Source organism: Dermochelys coriacea, chromosome 1 (genome assembly GCF_009764565.3).
Source record: "Dermochelys coriacea isolate rDerCor1 chromosome 1, rDerCor1.pri.v4, whole genome shotgun sequence".
Lineage (NCBI taxonomy): Eukaryota > Metazoa > Chordata > Testudines > Dermochelyidae > Dermochelys > Dermochelys coriacea.
Window position 1 is genome coordinate 336680365 of NC_050068.2, and position 16513 is coordinate 336696877.

Genomic DNA, 16513 nt, shown 5'->3' on the forward strand with positions numbered 1-16513 from the left:
CCATACACATTTTTCTTTGTTTTGGTCAATCTGAATCAAATTTCTCAACCAAGGTTTTGGCTAAAAAATTTCACCCAGCTCTAACCATAGGACACAAATATAACCATATCTACACTAGGATTGGAGCCACTGCTCTAACCACATCAATGTGAACCCTTAGGTGTTGTCTAGACTGCCACTATATAGCGCTGCAACTTTCTCACTCAGCAGGGTGGAAAAAACACCCCCCTGAGCGCTGCAAGTTTCAGGGCTGTAAAGTGGCAGTGTAGACAGTGCATCAGTGCTGGTAACTACTCCCCTCATGGCGATAGTGTGTGGGTTTTTTTTTTTAATAGCTCTGGGAGAACTCTACCCCAGCACTGGTGCCGTGACTATACAGCCACATTAAAGCACTTTGCTAGTGAAGATATGCCCTTAGTGTATACACAGATGACCTTGCCTGCCAATAGTGGGGGGGCTGGAAGGGGGCAGAGTGAGGGCCTCCATCTTCAGCAGTGTTACTGAGCATTCTCAGTACAAGACAAGCAGCAAATCTGGGGGGCACGTGACCCTACATCTCCCCCAATGCATCACCTCAGCACCATTTACATTAGAGGAGTGACAGAATTTGCAATGGTGTTTTTCTGCTTTAAATACATGCCTGTTCCACCTCTATGGCAGAGCTGGTCCTTGGTAAAGGGATTAATCAGGGCAGGTTGAAAATTTTCCATCAAAACTTAAAAAAAAAATAAATTGGATTTTCAACTAAATATTTTGTTTCTGCTTTTTGCATCTGCTTTCCTCCAAAAAAAATGAATATTTTCAGTCAAAAACATGCTAGTTTTTCTGCTGTTCGCATCCAAACATTTGTCAGTGCTTGAGAGTTTCTGGGGGTTAACAGAATTTTTCATTTTTATCTACATTTTTCCTGGGAAGAAAGAAAAAAAAATTCAAACCAGCTCTACTACAACTAACAATGATGCTTAGTGCTTTCCAAAAAAGTTGTTCATGGATTTTAAAAAAAAAAAAAAGGTACAAAAAGTTAAGGTTGATAACACCACATTAATTTAATTTAAACATTGTGACACAGTGAATATTTTCAGTGGCCCTGCCGAAAAGTCCAAAAGGCATCAGAGTAACAATGCATTTCTGCAGCAAGGGGAGCAGCTGCGACAGAGCCTATGCAATGGTAGTCCACTCTCCCTGCAAATCACACAGCAACAGTGAACAGTATCTGCAACCCCACCCATGCAGTAGCAGCCATGGAGTATACCCATCTCCTCACATCTTCTGTGAGCACTGCTTTGGCGAGGTGCTGATTTCGAGGATGCAGCCACCTTTGCTTTGATCTGAATGTTTTTGACTTGGACCTTTTATACAGGAAATCATTGCTGTGGGCATTAAGAAGTGTTGCTCTGTGAGTTGGCAAGTACCCCATGCCAAGCACAGAGGAGCTTGGAGCCTTGCCATTACATTAGCAGATCTCTAACACAACTGAACACTTTTTTTTTCCCCTCTATCCAAGGTAAAAACAACAGAACTTGATATTTTCCTTCCTCAAATTTCATTTAGAAAGCTGTACCCTTCACCCACGTCAATGTGCCATGACTATACCCTGGCAAGTTTCTCTAAACATTTTTAAAATTGTTCTTTATTATTGCTTTAATATTTAATTCTAAGGACAGTTCAGCAGTTAATATATTTTTATGTCCAGACAAACTACACAGGTTGAAAAAAAATATATATATCAGGCCATCCTATAGGTTCTTTCCCGCAAAATAATATTGTTCCCCTTCCATCCTTGATCTGTCTTGTCTATTTAGACTGAAAGCACTTTGAGATTGATTTTTACTATATGTTTGTAAAGTGCCTAGCACAGAGGAGTCCTGAACTCAGCTGGAAAGTCCTGCTGCAATACAAATAAATACATTTATTAGACATTGGGCTAGATTGTGTCAAACCCTTGCATGGTTGCATGGGGCAGGAAGGGGTTACAAAGAGCTTCTCCCTTACAGACCCCATGTATGGGGCGGGGAGAAATGCAATCCTGTGCTCAGGAAAACACCAAGGTGTAAACCCCAGAGGAGCCAAGGAGGGGATGAGAGCCATGAGCATATGCATTGCCTCCCTGATATCTCTGGGCAGTCTTCCACCCTGGCTTATTGACATGAGGGAGGCAATGCATACGCTCATGGCTCCATTAGACTAGAGGCCCTTTCTCAAACAACCCCTTTTTAAACAAGAGCAAGCCATCCTGATCCCACCTCTCTCACTCCTGAGTGAGCCAGGCAGGGGTTACCAGGACCAGACTAATTCCCACATTCTCCTCCTTCTAGAAAGACTGTAAGGGCTAATGTCTAACTAAAAAGAGGAGGGGCTCCTTTACACGATTCTCCCCCTGCTGAGCCACTCTTCTTCAGTGGAGGCAGCCTCTTCCCCTTGTGTACCAAGCCATCCCTCCTCAGGATCAGCTAGGATCATCTATAACCAGTTATATGACTTTATAGAGTACACCTGCCACAGAAATATCAGGATCTGGCCTTCACCTGCCCAATGATTTCAGTGGAGTTATCCCAGAGTAGGGAGTGAATAACAACCTCAGGGCTAGGACCACAGAGAATATATGAAGGATTAGAAGCAATTTATCCGCTCAGGAAAATCAGGCACTGGTAATATGCGCTATTGTCAATTACAGTGCAGGCAGGAGTGGTGTGAGCTTCCCCATGCAGCTATGCCAAAGTACTTCAAACACAGCTCACAAGTTCATTCAGCAGTTCAGCTTAGCTTTAATGAACAGCTAGGGCTTGTAAAGACTGGTGCCAAACTGGGCTGTCTTTGTAATGAGTGAAGGATGAATGTCTGCCTCGAGATCAATGGGCCCCCTGGGCCGCTTGGTTTTTGCAAGGGGAGGTTCTATGGTCACTTCAGATCTGACAGTTTGTTTTTCTCCCCACATCCTCCCCTTCCCCTTCATTTGAAGATTTAATTAGAGCCGGGATGTTTGGGCCTTTTAAATCAAGCCAAATTTTTTTTCCTTAAGGAAGCAGGCTCGTTTCCTTTTTACTTGTTCCAGTGTCTTCCCTGCCCAGCTAGTCATCTTCCTGGCCTCCTGGGACCAGTCACTTGCAATCCTGCTATGGTGGTAGTAGTGGGGGGTAACATCTACTGCATACATCCCTACTCTGCTAATAAAGGACCAGGTTGTAATGGGCCCGTTAGCAAATTGGGGTTGGGGGGCACAAAGCCTTTCCCACCCATGTGCAGCCCATGCATCAGCCTGGCACGATTGCACTTAGGGAAGCAGGGGGACTGCTCCCCCAGAGGAGCACATCACCTCAAAGTGGCTAGGGTTAGTCAAACAAAATGATGCAATATAAAATTGAAACAAAATAGGTCAATTTTTCCAAATCAATTTTTTCCCAGAATTTCCAGGAAAAAAATTCAACGTCTTTATTTTCATTAGTTCCAATTTGAAACAAATTTTACAGTGTTACACTTTCTTGCTGGGTGACCTTGCACACATATTTATGGTCAATCCATTAGACTGTAGTATTGGTATATAACCTTGCAATCCACTTATGGGTGGATTAGATAGCCATGCAGAGTCTCCAAAGTAACGGCACTGGCACAAGAGAACCACCTTCACTTATTACTGGAAGGCAGTACAGAGACATCTCCCCTCCTGCAGCTGGTGCTGCTGACCCAAAACAGTTTTAGTTTTGCCCCAAAGCAAACCTCTGAACTTAATCTCAGAATCCTCTCTGAGAAAGGGATCCTTCTAATCTAGGAGGAGCTACACCCTTAGGATGTGCCCAAACACTCACTCACCATACAAGCACAGTAAGTCTGTTACATTATTCACAAAGTGTGAAATTCATCCCTGTGCAGAGAGCCAGCATAAATTCTATGCCTCACTTAAGTCTTATTTCAGGGCTCACATGGTGCCTAGCTCTTACGCAGATCCTGAATAGCACAGAGGCTTTTGGCTGATGAGTTGGACTCTCTCTGCATAATCTTTTTCATTTCCTTTTTCTCTAAGCTCTAAATGAAATATATAGCTGTAATAATAATGTGTCTTTATTTAAACAAAACTTGATAAAGACAAGTAGAGAGATATTAAAAATTCCAGTTAATTAAAAACTGTTTATATTTAATCACAGAGACTTTCAGCATACCGAGGACTATTTCATTTCACTAAGCTAAACAGCTGCAACACAAAGGGAATTAAAGAAATAGAAAAAAATATTCTTCCTGTACATGAGATAAAGGTTCACTGATTCGGAAATCTCCATATGAGGAATTGCTACTCCAATCCACGTGTCTGCATTTCAGCATACAGTGATGTAAACGGGAGGGGGTGAGGAATATATTGTTGCCTTGTTTTGTTTTGAAGTGCTTTGTGTGCCTTCAGATTGGCCATGGCCAGGCAGTGAGGGATATGCTGAGAGCAGTGACCCGGAGTGGCCAGCATGAGAAGCAGCTAGTCCTGCCCCTTCTGCTCCTCACCCCAGGCCTGGATCTCAGGGACGGGGCAGCGAGAAAAGGGAGCACCTCTCACTCCCCCCCCCCAATCAGGCTAAGCAGAAATTGGGGGGGGGGGTCACAACCTCCTTCCCCCCCCCCCCCCCACACACACACACACATCCCCCTTCTATGTCACATATGGTTGTCAGCAAATGTAACTTTTACAGTACCTGGTGATGGTTGGTATCAAGTCATTACAAGACCCCTGCTATTTCAGTTCCTAAAATACAGGTCTCTAACAAACGAAAGGAGAACTCTAGTAGCTCACAGCACTATCAGCCTTTATCCCTTCTGTGGGCCACACACACTAATGGGCAGTATTACCAACTTACATATATAAAGTCAATACTAGAACAGATTGAACTTTCATCTTATGGCAAATTTTGACGTTTTGAAATTAGTTTCTGCTCTGAACCCAAATGGAAAGTTGAAATATTGAAAAACTTTCATATAATGAAATATGCCAAAAAAAGATTCAAACCAGAAATGCCAAAATGAAAATTTTGACATCAGTCAAACCAAAATGAAAATTGTCATCTTGAATTGAGATTTTGAAATCAAATGTCACTTCATTTTGTTTTTTTTTAAAACCAAAATGACATTTTATGTTGAAACAAAAATTGTCATTTTGTTTCAGAATGTCAGTTCAAAATGAAAAAGGTCTGTTTTAACATGACTTAATGGAACTTTATCAAAAATTCACATTTTCCCAAGAAAAATGTCAATTTCAGTTACACCATTTGTTTGAGGGAAAAAATTCCATATGCAAAATTTCAACCAGCTCTACTTAGTACATTGCAGTATGTTTGAACTGCTATTTACTGAACTTTGAATCATTTTTAACTTTAACAATAAAGTTAAAATTTCAAAAGAAGAATTAACCATGAATAGTCTTTGTGCAAAATGAAGGCATAAGGAAATGGAGAAATGGTCTAAAAATAACAGCACACCATATTTTATATTATCTTCAGTCTACAACTTCTTTTCTGAAGGTACTTTGCAAAGAAGGAAAAGCGCTGCTCCACCCCAGAGGGCAAGTGGAGTTTGGACCCTGATGGATATATTTATTCATAGCATACATTGTGAAGCAAATTCAGCAGAAGTGCCTTTTAAAAAAATCTCAATTTTCTATAACTAATTGTATGCCATAACAGCAGTAGAGACTCCAAAACACATGAAGTCAATAGTGACATTTGGTCAATGAATTTAGGGATGATTTTTTCACAGCCTCATCACTTGTGTAGTAATTAAGGCCATGATCAAACAAAGCATTTAAACACATGCTTAACTTTAAGCAGACAAGTGATCTCATTTAAGTCAAAGATAAGTGCATGCTTCAGTGCTTTTCTAGTTTGCATAATAGGTCTGTGCAAAGTGAGTACTACAAAACCTGAATGGTAGTGTTTTACACTCATATTGCCCAGGTGTAAATGTAGCAAATTGCAAGGTACTGGAGAATCATTGTTCATGAATAGCACTAGAAGGACAGCCCCAGAGACCAAAGTCTAGCTACAGCACATGCCATGACCAGTGAAAATGCAAGCATTACCACACTGTCCAGGCATCATACCTCAGCTTTGTTTTGAACAGACTGCCTGTATTAATGAGAAGGTAGTTTGGTCTAGGGAACTAATTCAGTGATGTGTTTAGGAAGTGTACAATTGTCCACTAGGAAACAGAGTGAGATCACTAACTTCTCAGGCTATTGCATACCCAACAGAACATAGCAGGATTTGGTCTCTACCAACCTGGATTACATTTGAACTAATGACCTAGATGCAAGGAATTCCATAAAACAGTGGCCATCTCTTGAGTCAGCCGCTTAGAACTCTCAGATACCTTCACTGATGTGGTATTAATGGTTAGACAAATGGATATGACACATAGAAGTTTTGCTGTTGGAGGCAAAAGAAAAAAAAGAAAAGGAAAGAACACTCTCTAAACTGGATTTAAAGTTTCTTGGTGCAAGAGTGCCATCTTATTTTTCTTGAACAGCAACCAGCAAAGTGGGGCCTGGTGCTTGTTAGGGTCACTTGGTGCTGTTATAATACACCACCACCACCAAATTCGTGGAAGTGTCAATTCTATGGGTTGGCAAAAGTTGACATGGCAAATAGTATTTTTGGCCCTGAATATGCACATGAGCCTCTCGTGATAAAAATTACCCTGCAAGTTATGAACCAGAACAAGCCAAACTATAACATTTTGCATTTACATATCTCTTTCCATGGCAGGTTCTCAGATCACATCACAGCAATGAATCTTACCTCTTGCTTAGATTGTAAGCCTCTTGGGGCAGGGTGCATGTAGGGTGCCTAGCACAAGGAGATCCCAATTCTTGATTGTATTACATTAGCACCTACAGTCCCCAAATAAATATAAAGACTCACAAATCCTCATTGTATGGATGCTTAAAGTGAGGTACGGAATGGTCAAATGGCTTGCCCAATATACTCAGCAAGTCAGAGGATAGCTTACAGCCACCTGTTCTAAATACGGGACTGCACTTCCCTTCTTTGTTATGATGACTAATCAATGCTTGATTTTTTGATTGAGATCAAATACAAAGATCTTGATTAACATGTCAGTGCTGGAAATGGAATAAGAACAGAAGCATTGTTGCCAAACATAACTCACCATCTGCAGCCGTTGATCATTTCACAAAGCTGTGTGATCTGCTAATCTTGGATACCATGGTGATAGGTCTTATATAAAAACCTAAACACTGAGGAAATACTCCCTGGCAGTGTTAAAGATTTTAGATATGGATGTGTGAAAACCATGATAATCAGTGAAAATGCTTTGTTAGTCTAGCAGATCAGAAATGATGGGTCATTCTGTCTAATGACAGATGAGAGCAGCGATCAAAGACATGAGACGGAATTTGTAATTCAAACTGTATGAGAAAGATATAGGCCAAATAGTAACTAGATTTTAGACATTCTGACATGTTATAGGTGAACACCTTTGCTACCTTTGCCAAGACAAAACTAGACTTTGGAATGAAGTTGTCGCATTCCACAGTGATGACAACTGCACTGTTACGAGAAAGGAAAACAATGTTTCATTTCATCAAGCACAGCCCAACTTATCTGACCTAGGTTGGGTTTGTCAATTGGCAAGCAGATGCTGCCAACACGATGGGAGACAATGACAGTTACATGTCTAAGAGCTGCTGTTGGATATATTCTTCCATTCCAAGCAAAAGAAAGGCTACAAAAGATATTAAGTATTCAGGAGCATTAAAGTGTGTCAAACAGTGCAGCACTCACAGGCTTAGCCTAAAGAAGTGCATATCAAGGACACTGCAGCTACAGCCAGATCCTTTAAAACTATCTCAGTAGCTAGGAAGACGTGGATTAGTATGCCAGGGTCCAAACAGAAGCAGATCACCTTAGTTCAATAAAGATGGAGTTCTACTTTTATTATCTTGACTATGTCTTGGTACCACTTAACAGATTCAACACTGCCTTTTAGAGGGAGGCTGCCAAAATAGCCTATTGGATACCAAAGCTGATCAGATCACCCTGAAAGTTAATGGGGGAAAGTATATTCAAGTCAAGCACATCATGGACATCAGCCATGATGACATATGATCCTAGCTGACTTCTAGGATGGAGAACAGCTGTTAGACGACAAGACAATTCCTACACAACTGAAAAACCAGGAAATAGACTGTAATTGTTACCTTACACGGCTTAGATATTGACTGAGAATAGATTCTTTAAAGCAATCAGTTCTGTGTTGCTGCTAGAGCTGGTCAGAATGTTTTGACAAAACATTTTCATCGAAGCTGAAACATTCCATGGAGATGTATAGGTTTCAACAAAAATGTTCCTCAGGTGAGGGAGAGGGAGAGAAATATTCTTTGACACTTTATAGCCTTGTGGTTAGGAAACTGGCCTGGGATGTGGTGAATCACCCTGCTCTGGGTGATTCAGAGTGATCTGGGATGAAAGACTCTGCTCTGAATCTCCTACAGCATAGGCCAGTGCCCTAACCATGAGGCTTTAGAGTGACACACTTCTTCACATCTGGAAATCAACAAGGTCAGGTTTTGACCTGAAACAGACATTTCACTATAATTCTATTTTTGTAAAACATTTTGTTCCACACTGGAACAAAAACAAAGTGGATGTAAAATAGAATTATCCTCCAGAAAGCTCTAATTGCTGCTAATGGTAAGAACGAATTTCCCATTCAAACACCTTCTTTATAAACCTTAAAGTTACTAATTCAGATCTGGAGATGAGCACTGCAGGGAACTGCTTTATGGGCTGGCTAAACTTCATACAAAATATGGAAGATGTGAGTAACTACTTTGCTTCTGGCTTGTCCTGAGAGTCACCCAAAAACCAAACAAAGCTAGATCAATGCTGGGTGAAGGTTCACTGCTAAATCACCCCAGGCTTTCCTAGTCTCAGAAGAATTATATTGAATCTACTGTGTTCACCAAACATCAATGCAGAATGTGCAAAGGTATTGCTAATGGGGAGAAGAGGATGGTCTTGTATTTAAGACACAGGAATGGGAATCCAGACGCTTATAGGTTATATTTCCAACTCTGCCATAGACTTCCTACATTACTTTGAGACCAGGATAGGTTAAGTGGCTTGTCCAGTCTTCTTTAAAAGGAATAATACTGATAATAATAGTGTACCCTTGTACAGTAAATAAGCATTGAGAGACTATATTCATTGATGTTTACAAGAGTTCTTTGATATCATATGATGGAAGACACTGTTAAGTTGCTAAGCATTATTATAAACAAAAAAAAAAACCACACAGCTAATTCCAAGAGGATCTCTGATATGACACATACATTTGTCCATCATATGGTATTGCAGACAGACAATCTCCAAAAGGAATTTACAAATACCTGTAATCAAAATGAGTTTGTTGATCCTTATGTCACCGTGCCTCAGTGGGTCACAGCTGAGGATTCCAGGTTCAGGACAAACTGCTGAGAAATAGGGCAGACTCACCCCAAACTGGGTGATTATCCTATAGATATACGAAGCCAGAAACAAAAGTAAACTTCTGTCTCACCACACTGGTTAACAAGAAGTAAAAAAAAAAAAAAAAATGCAGTTTAGGCATTCCAGCCCTTATTTCACCACACAAACACTAGACTTTCTGATGAGTGGTTACTGAAATTTCATCAAACAAAGAGTTCTTCTGATCTCAAAAGATCAGGCACCTAGCCAAGTCAATATTAACTCAGATCTTACCCAATAATCACTCTGTTGCCAATCCTTTAGTACCTAATATTTAAAGGTTTCTTTATAAGAGAAAAAGGAAAGAGTTAAAAATGGTCAAAGAAATTATATACATACATTCACTGCAAAGTTCTTGTATCAGGTTTGTAGCAGTGAGGTTATAGACTGCTGGCTTGTCAAATCTCTGGTAATTTCCAAAAGATTGGAAGGTCCTCAGTCCATAGTCAATATGCTTTTTTTAGTGTAAATTCAGAGATCAGAGCAGAAAACAGGCAAAATGGAGATGCTTTCAGGGTCCTTTATATTTTCTCCCATGTGAAGGGAATGCTCTCAGCCTTAGTGTGTGGAAAATTACAGGCACAAGATGGAGTCCGTCCAGGTTCACACGAGTAGTCACACGCCCTTGCATGCTTTCATGACTCATAGAAGCAGCCATTATCCATATTCTGGCTAAAGCATCCACAGGAAGGCTCACTGGTGGGGGACAAGCTTCTTCTACAGCCCATTGTGTTATTTAATAGGCTATCAATTTGAATGGTCCATTCACAATGTGCTGGCTAGACGGGGATGTAAACTGGTGTTACCCCCCAGGAGCACACACATTTGAAATACTGTACATGGTCAATATTCATAACGCTAGATACAAAGATGATACATGTGTACAAACAGAATAATCATATTTGATAGATTGTAACTTTTCCAGGACATACTTTGTACAAGATTTGTTGCAATTGTCCAACAGTGGCAATATTAATGACATAAATGGTCATATTTTATGGTCATACAGCATCACAGCTGGTCCACATGCTGTTTTTGTACAAGTACAACTATGTCAATTAGGGCTATGTTTTGTTGTTTGGTTTTTTTTTTTACCAATATAGCTGTTGTGACAAAGTCGGTCCTGGCAGATATAAGAGTGGTCCTATTGGGTTCTGGGAAGTGGACAGGCACAAGTCTGTCCACAGCTAAAAGACCATGCTCCAGCCTATGGGGAGGATCCACTGAGCCTGGGACACAAGTATGGGGACAACAGAAAAAAAAAAACAGGTGTGAGAGTCAACAGATCAAAAATAGGGAACCTGAAGGGGACACCAAACAGAAAACCCCAGACAGCATCCACTGCTCCTCGAAGGTGTCAAGGGAGCCAGCAGATGCTACCCAGAGGAACTCTGCTCAGATACGCGAGCAAAAATAGGCCCACAGTCGCAAAGAACCCCCTCAGCCAACATCCTCTCCCTGGTGTTATAGACAGCCACTCCGCACATGGATAAATCCCTGGGGCTGGCGGCCAGATGCCTCTCCAGCTCAAAGACCTCCTGCAGCATCTGCTCCGACACCAAAGCCCTCCAACAGCTGGTGCTCGAGGCATAGTCATGACAGAAGAGCCGGGCGTGTGCACCTTCCCCACATCCCACCACCACTGGGCCAAGGGTAAGGCGCACCTCTTCCCTCACCAGGCCTGCCAGAACTCCCGGAAGGATGCAACAAGGCCCAGCAGGCTATTGTTAAAGTGACAATAGGCCAGCCTCAACCTCTCTGAAGTCAGAGAGGCTGCCATGGCCAACAGATGATGGTCCAAGAACAGGGCCAGACAGATGCTGCAGGAGTGGGCCTGCAAAAGAGGACAAGATAAAGAAATGTGATCCAACTGGGAGTGGCACGACCGGTCTGCCTCTATCCAGACACAAGTAAAAGCAGACTCATTGTCTGGATGGTGTCATGCAGGGAGTGATGGTCTACAGTCTCCCGGAGGACCTCCGAGGCAGCCGGGCACTGCTTGGTCCCAGAGAGGTCCTTCTCTTCAAGGATGGTTTTGAAGTCCCTGGCCAGGACTAGGCACTCATGAGGAGCTGAGGAAGGAGAATACCTGCCAGAAAAAACACACCAGCTGCAGGCCCAATGTCAGGGCCTAGACATTGACAAGGTTCAACACTAGCCCCTCCAAGTGAGCCCTGAGGTGCAGCAGACGGCCTGGCAACCCCCCCCCCCCCCATCACCTCAGGCCATAGGTTGGGGGGAAAACAGGGTGACTGCTCCAGCTGTACAACCTGTGAAATAGCTAAAATACACCCTTCCCCCCCTCCCGCCACCAGCTAGCCTCGATGACTGGATCCGTATGGGTCTCCTGCAGAAAGATCACAGAATATCCCCCATCCCAAAGGAAGGAGAGCACCTGCAGAGACCCATTCTATAGACCCAGGTGTTTAGTGTGATGAAGATGATCAGTGCCATAGCAAGAGCTGAGGGGGATCCTCACAGGCAGGGACGCTAGCATCCCCATTGGACCCCACAGCAATCTGTGACCAACCCTGAAAGCTATCAGGAAGTCACAGAAGCTGCAGACCCACTGGTAGGCCATAGCATCCTGCCTCCCAGTCCCTTGACCCTCCCCCAAAATGGTCCTCATGGCCCAGAGGACACAATGGAAATCACACACACAATGGCACTGGAGAGCGAGCTGCTCCTTAGTCTGGAAACCATGAGTGTCCAGGAGAAAGACACACAGCTCGTCTCACAGCACATCGGGGGCCGGGGTCAAAGAACCTCAAGCGTCCTCCAGCCAGATCCCCACGACAGCCCTGTAGCCTACTGAAACAGGCAGGTAGGAGCAGACCCCTGGCATAGCACCTGTTCTGCCAGTGCCGCACAGCCCATCTCAGACCCCAGCACAGGAGAGGGAATGGAGGGAAACAGCAGCCTTAAGGGCTGGGGTCAGGGGAGTCAGTTTTCATGTTCCCCTCTCAAGGGCCATCGGACAGAAAGGAAACAAGACGACCCTCGGGTTGGAAATAACATGGGAGGTGGAAGGGGAGGAAGCAGGAATGGCGGCAGGGATGGGAATGGGACTAGGATCAGGGATGGGGAAGAGCCCAGATCGGGGGCTCTAGCAGCCAAGTACAAGGGTGCAGCACCTCTTGACTGGGCTTGAGGGTTGATGGAACAGTAATGGGAAGAGGGCCTTGGGCAATGCTAGGCTAGGCTCGGCGGCCACAAGCTAGGTGCCATCCGTGGCTGGGAAGGTGGACAAACCCAGGGGCACCTCAGGAATAAGAGCGGGGGCAGTATTTGGAGGGGGGGGTGGCATGAAGGAACTGCTGCCCAGATCGATGCCTGCTGGCAAGGGGTCGCCCTCCCCCGGGTGAAAGGGCTCAGATACCGGACCTCTAATTCCCCACCCACTACTCCAGAGTCCTCCCCGACAGCGACCAAGGCAGCACTTACCTCAGTGCCAACCGGGGAGCCGGCAGATAACAAAGGGATGCAGGGGCTCCATCTGAGGCTCTCACAAGAACGTACTCCAGAAGTGGGGCAGTACTTCCTCTCATGACTGCCACAACTCCCCCAGCTGGCTCTAGTTGTTGTGCCCTATCACGGGGAGGTGATGGAAGGCTTGACAGCAGCAGCCCCCCTTCTGGTCTTGCAGGGGGCCTCCTCACCCTCTGCATCGAGGGGGAGGTGCTGAGCCCGTGCCTTCCTCTTGCCAGCCCTCCCAGGTGTTAGCAGAGGGCTGGCCAGCAGGGATGGGGCTAGGGGGTAAAGGCAAGGAGTTGGGGAGGTAATGGGGGTGGACGACAGTGTGGACAAGGGAAAGCTGCCCCTGGAGTGGGTCCTCTACCATGCCCCACTGCCTTCTCCTCCGTGGGTCCCCCTGAACTGCACATGACAGAGGTAGGGCCTGCCTGCTCATCTGGGCACACCATGGGGGCCACCCCCAGGGCCCGAGCGGAGGAAATGGCAGGCTGGGGAGGAGGAGAGTTGACTGTGGGAGCTGGGTAAGCAGGGTCACAGACAGTGACAAGGCTGGCTCCCTCCTGGGGCTTGGGAGTCCCAGGCATCCCTCCATGCTGGGCCAGGGGTCAGTCCCTCCAGACGTGCCCTGTTGCCCACCAGAGGTAACACTGGGCCTCGCCCAAAGAGTAGTACACCTGGTACCAGGCCCTCTGCAAAAAGGACTCCTTGAGTACCTCTCCATCACACACCACCACCAGCAGCTGAATCTGCACCTACCGGCGGAACGAGAGGAAGTGACGGAGGGCAGCGTCCTTGCAGCCTAGTGGGAGAGGGATGATCACCGAAAGGGGCTTCTCCAGGGCAGAAAGGAGGGCAAAAGGGTGGCATTGGGAAGGAAAGGCAGGACAGAGGTGAAAGCCACCCATTCACCCAGGTCCTCCAAGGACTCTAGGGGTTCAACATAAAACAGAAAGGGGCACAAGTGCTGTGGGGGGGGGACGGGACATGGGTGCATGGAGTGAGGGAGTTGAACAAGAGGGGGACAACGGAAAGTGAGGGGAGAAAGGGAGAGACTGGAAGCAGACTGGGGCCAAGGTAGGAAACCCACAGGGGCTAGCTGCAAGGGGCAGGGCAGGGCAGGGCAGGCAAAACTAGCAAACATCCAGGGACTGGAGTGGGGCAGGCACACAGGCAAACAGCCAGGGGCCAGGGCAAGGCAGGCAGCAAGGGGTAAACTGCTGCTGGGAAGGCCGGTGGGCAAAGCAGAGGGTGGGGGAAGCCCACCTGCAGAAGAAGCAGAGGAGGGGAGGGCAAGTCCAGGGGCAGGAGGAAAGACACATGCAACCACATGTGCTTGCGAGCTCAGTCTGTAGCAGCTGCTGTAATAGTCCCAGATGGTGGAGAAACGAGCAACTGAGTAGAGGGGTGAGGATTGGAGGCAGATGGTAGCTGTGGGGGAGGGGCAGATAGACCAGGCAGAGGGCTCCACGCCGCTCCCCCTTCTCCCCATAACACCACCATGAGAGCAAAGATGGAAAAAGTCATTCAGCCGAACAGTAGGCCCCCCTACACAGTGTCCTGCAGCGTTCCTGCATGCTCCCCCAGCAGTAAAGGTCTTCCTGTTCCTCCTTAGGGTAGCAGCAGGCTTCCACGCAGAAGAATCAGCAGTCAGGAGGGACCCCTCAAGGGGGTATCAACAGCAGAGGTGGGGCCCTTGCTTCTCCTCTGGGGAGCAGGCCAGCAGGGCCCCCCCCCCCAAGGCACAGCAGCAACCAGGGGGACCACTAGCCGGTGAGATAGCAGGGAGGGGCTGGCCTAGATGAAAGCTGAAGAGGGTGCTCTGGGCTCAGCAGTGGTAGCTCCACACCCACAAGACAGTGGTGGAAAGCAGTACATGAGCCCTAGAATGGTGAAGGCCCTATTCCCTAGGGACTAACAAAAGGTTACTTCAGGTTAACTAGAGACACCTGAGCCCAGTTAAGGGCTGCCAGTGACCTTTAAAAGCCCCTCTTCTGGCAAAAGCAGGAAGGGGGGAGAGATGGGAGATACTTTGTCGAAAGGCAAGTAGCAGCAGAGGGAAAGGTGTCTTCTGAGTGAAAGGTGGTTCTTCTTCCTACAGGGGAAGCAACCAGAGGCCAACATAACAAGTCAACACGGGGCAGGAGACAATTCCCTTTCTGTGTTATGTACTTTTCTCTTGGGCCTACCCTGAGGCCTACCTTGTAAATATGGAGGAATAAAAACTTAAGTGAGGAATAAAAACTCTCCAGAGTGGGAATGACTTACCACACGTCCCCACCACCAGCGGGGGAACCACTGCACCCGGCAAGGTGAAGGAGGTGCCCTGCCACATTGTACTGGAAGTATACTAGCATGAAAGCAATTAAACTGGTATAAAGGTGGTTTATATAGATATAGCTTATTACCATTTCTATAGGACAATAGCAACGTTGATAATTTATACTGATATAACTGTGTAATCGAGGAAGGGTTGTACTGTGTGAAGGGGTCTGTTCCCCACAGGCACTGCCTAGTGGTTAGGCGAGAGTACAACACGTGTGTTTCTGTCTTAATGCCCCTGTTGATAGCCATTCTGGCCCTGCGGTGGTCTGTCCCCTTCTGTGGTTCGGCCCTCCAGCTGGACCACAGGTTGTGTTCACTGCTTCCAGGGTATATAAAGAGTCCAACAAAGGGCTAGTTGCAATGCCTAGCACCAGGCCTCATCTAGCCAAAGTTCTGGACTCTCTAGGATGAGGGTTTCCCCTAGTCCTGAATCTCTGCTATTAGGGATACATTTTTTGCCTCCAGCCCCATCAGGGTGGGTAGGGGAACCCAGACCCACCCTCTTCCCTAGGTTCTGACCCAAAGCCAAGTGGCTACCTGCCCAGGTCACTTCCTCCCAGCCTCCCCATGCAAGAAGGAAAAACAAAAGCTTGTAAACAAAATAAATCAAAGTCTCTAACCTTGCAAATGTCCAGAGTCCTCTTCCCTCAGCAGGGCAACTAGACCATCAATAGTCAGGAGACCTGGTAGTTGGGCCTCCCACAGCACTCCTTTTGCAGAGCTTCAGAGTGTAGGTCTGCTCACCTCCACAGGCTGCCTGCCTTCCTTCCACTCCCTTCTTAAGCTTTGCCTCCATTCTGTGCATGGATTGCTGTTGTGGTGGGGTGGAGCTGACTGGGCTCAGAGCAGCTCTTTAACCCCTTCCTTTCCAGTGCGGGACGTGTGCACCCCATCATATGCTGCTTTAACTACAATTAAAGTGGTACATGTTCAAATGTAGACCAGACAATAGTCTTTTTCCTTTTAGATAAGTGTCCTCAACACACAGATTTCCACAATTGACACTAACTCACGCTTTGCTAGTAGTCTCAGCCAAGAGGCAACAGTCTAAACAAGCATGAGGAGTGAACTACCCACTTCTTCCTAGAGGTGCTCCTTCCAGGTCAAGGTTGGGACACACAGGTGGAACTATATGGGTGTAGATTATAGTGTCCATGTTGTACACTGAACAGACAATTTCACTCTTTATGACTCTCAAGCCAGCACCTCTCACCAGA

At 45.9% G+C, this 16513-nt stretch overlaps 1 long non-coding RNA gene across 1 annotated transcript; it reads right to left on the reverse strand.

The window, feature by feature from the left end:
• Positions 1-9743: 9743 nt before the first annotated feature.
• LOC119843861 lies at positions 9744-16054 on the reverse strand. The gene is made up of 3 exons (XR_005289072.2): positions 15917-16054; positions 12945-15066; positions 9744-11589 (listed from the first exon to the last, which is right to left on the reverse strand). It is a non-coding gene; the product is annotated as an uncharacterized LOC119843861 (long non-coding RNA).
• Positions 16055-16513: the final 459 nt, after the last annotated feature.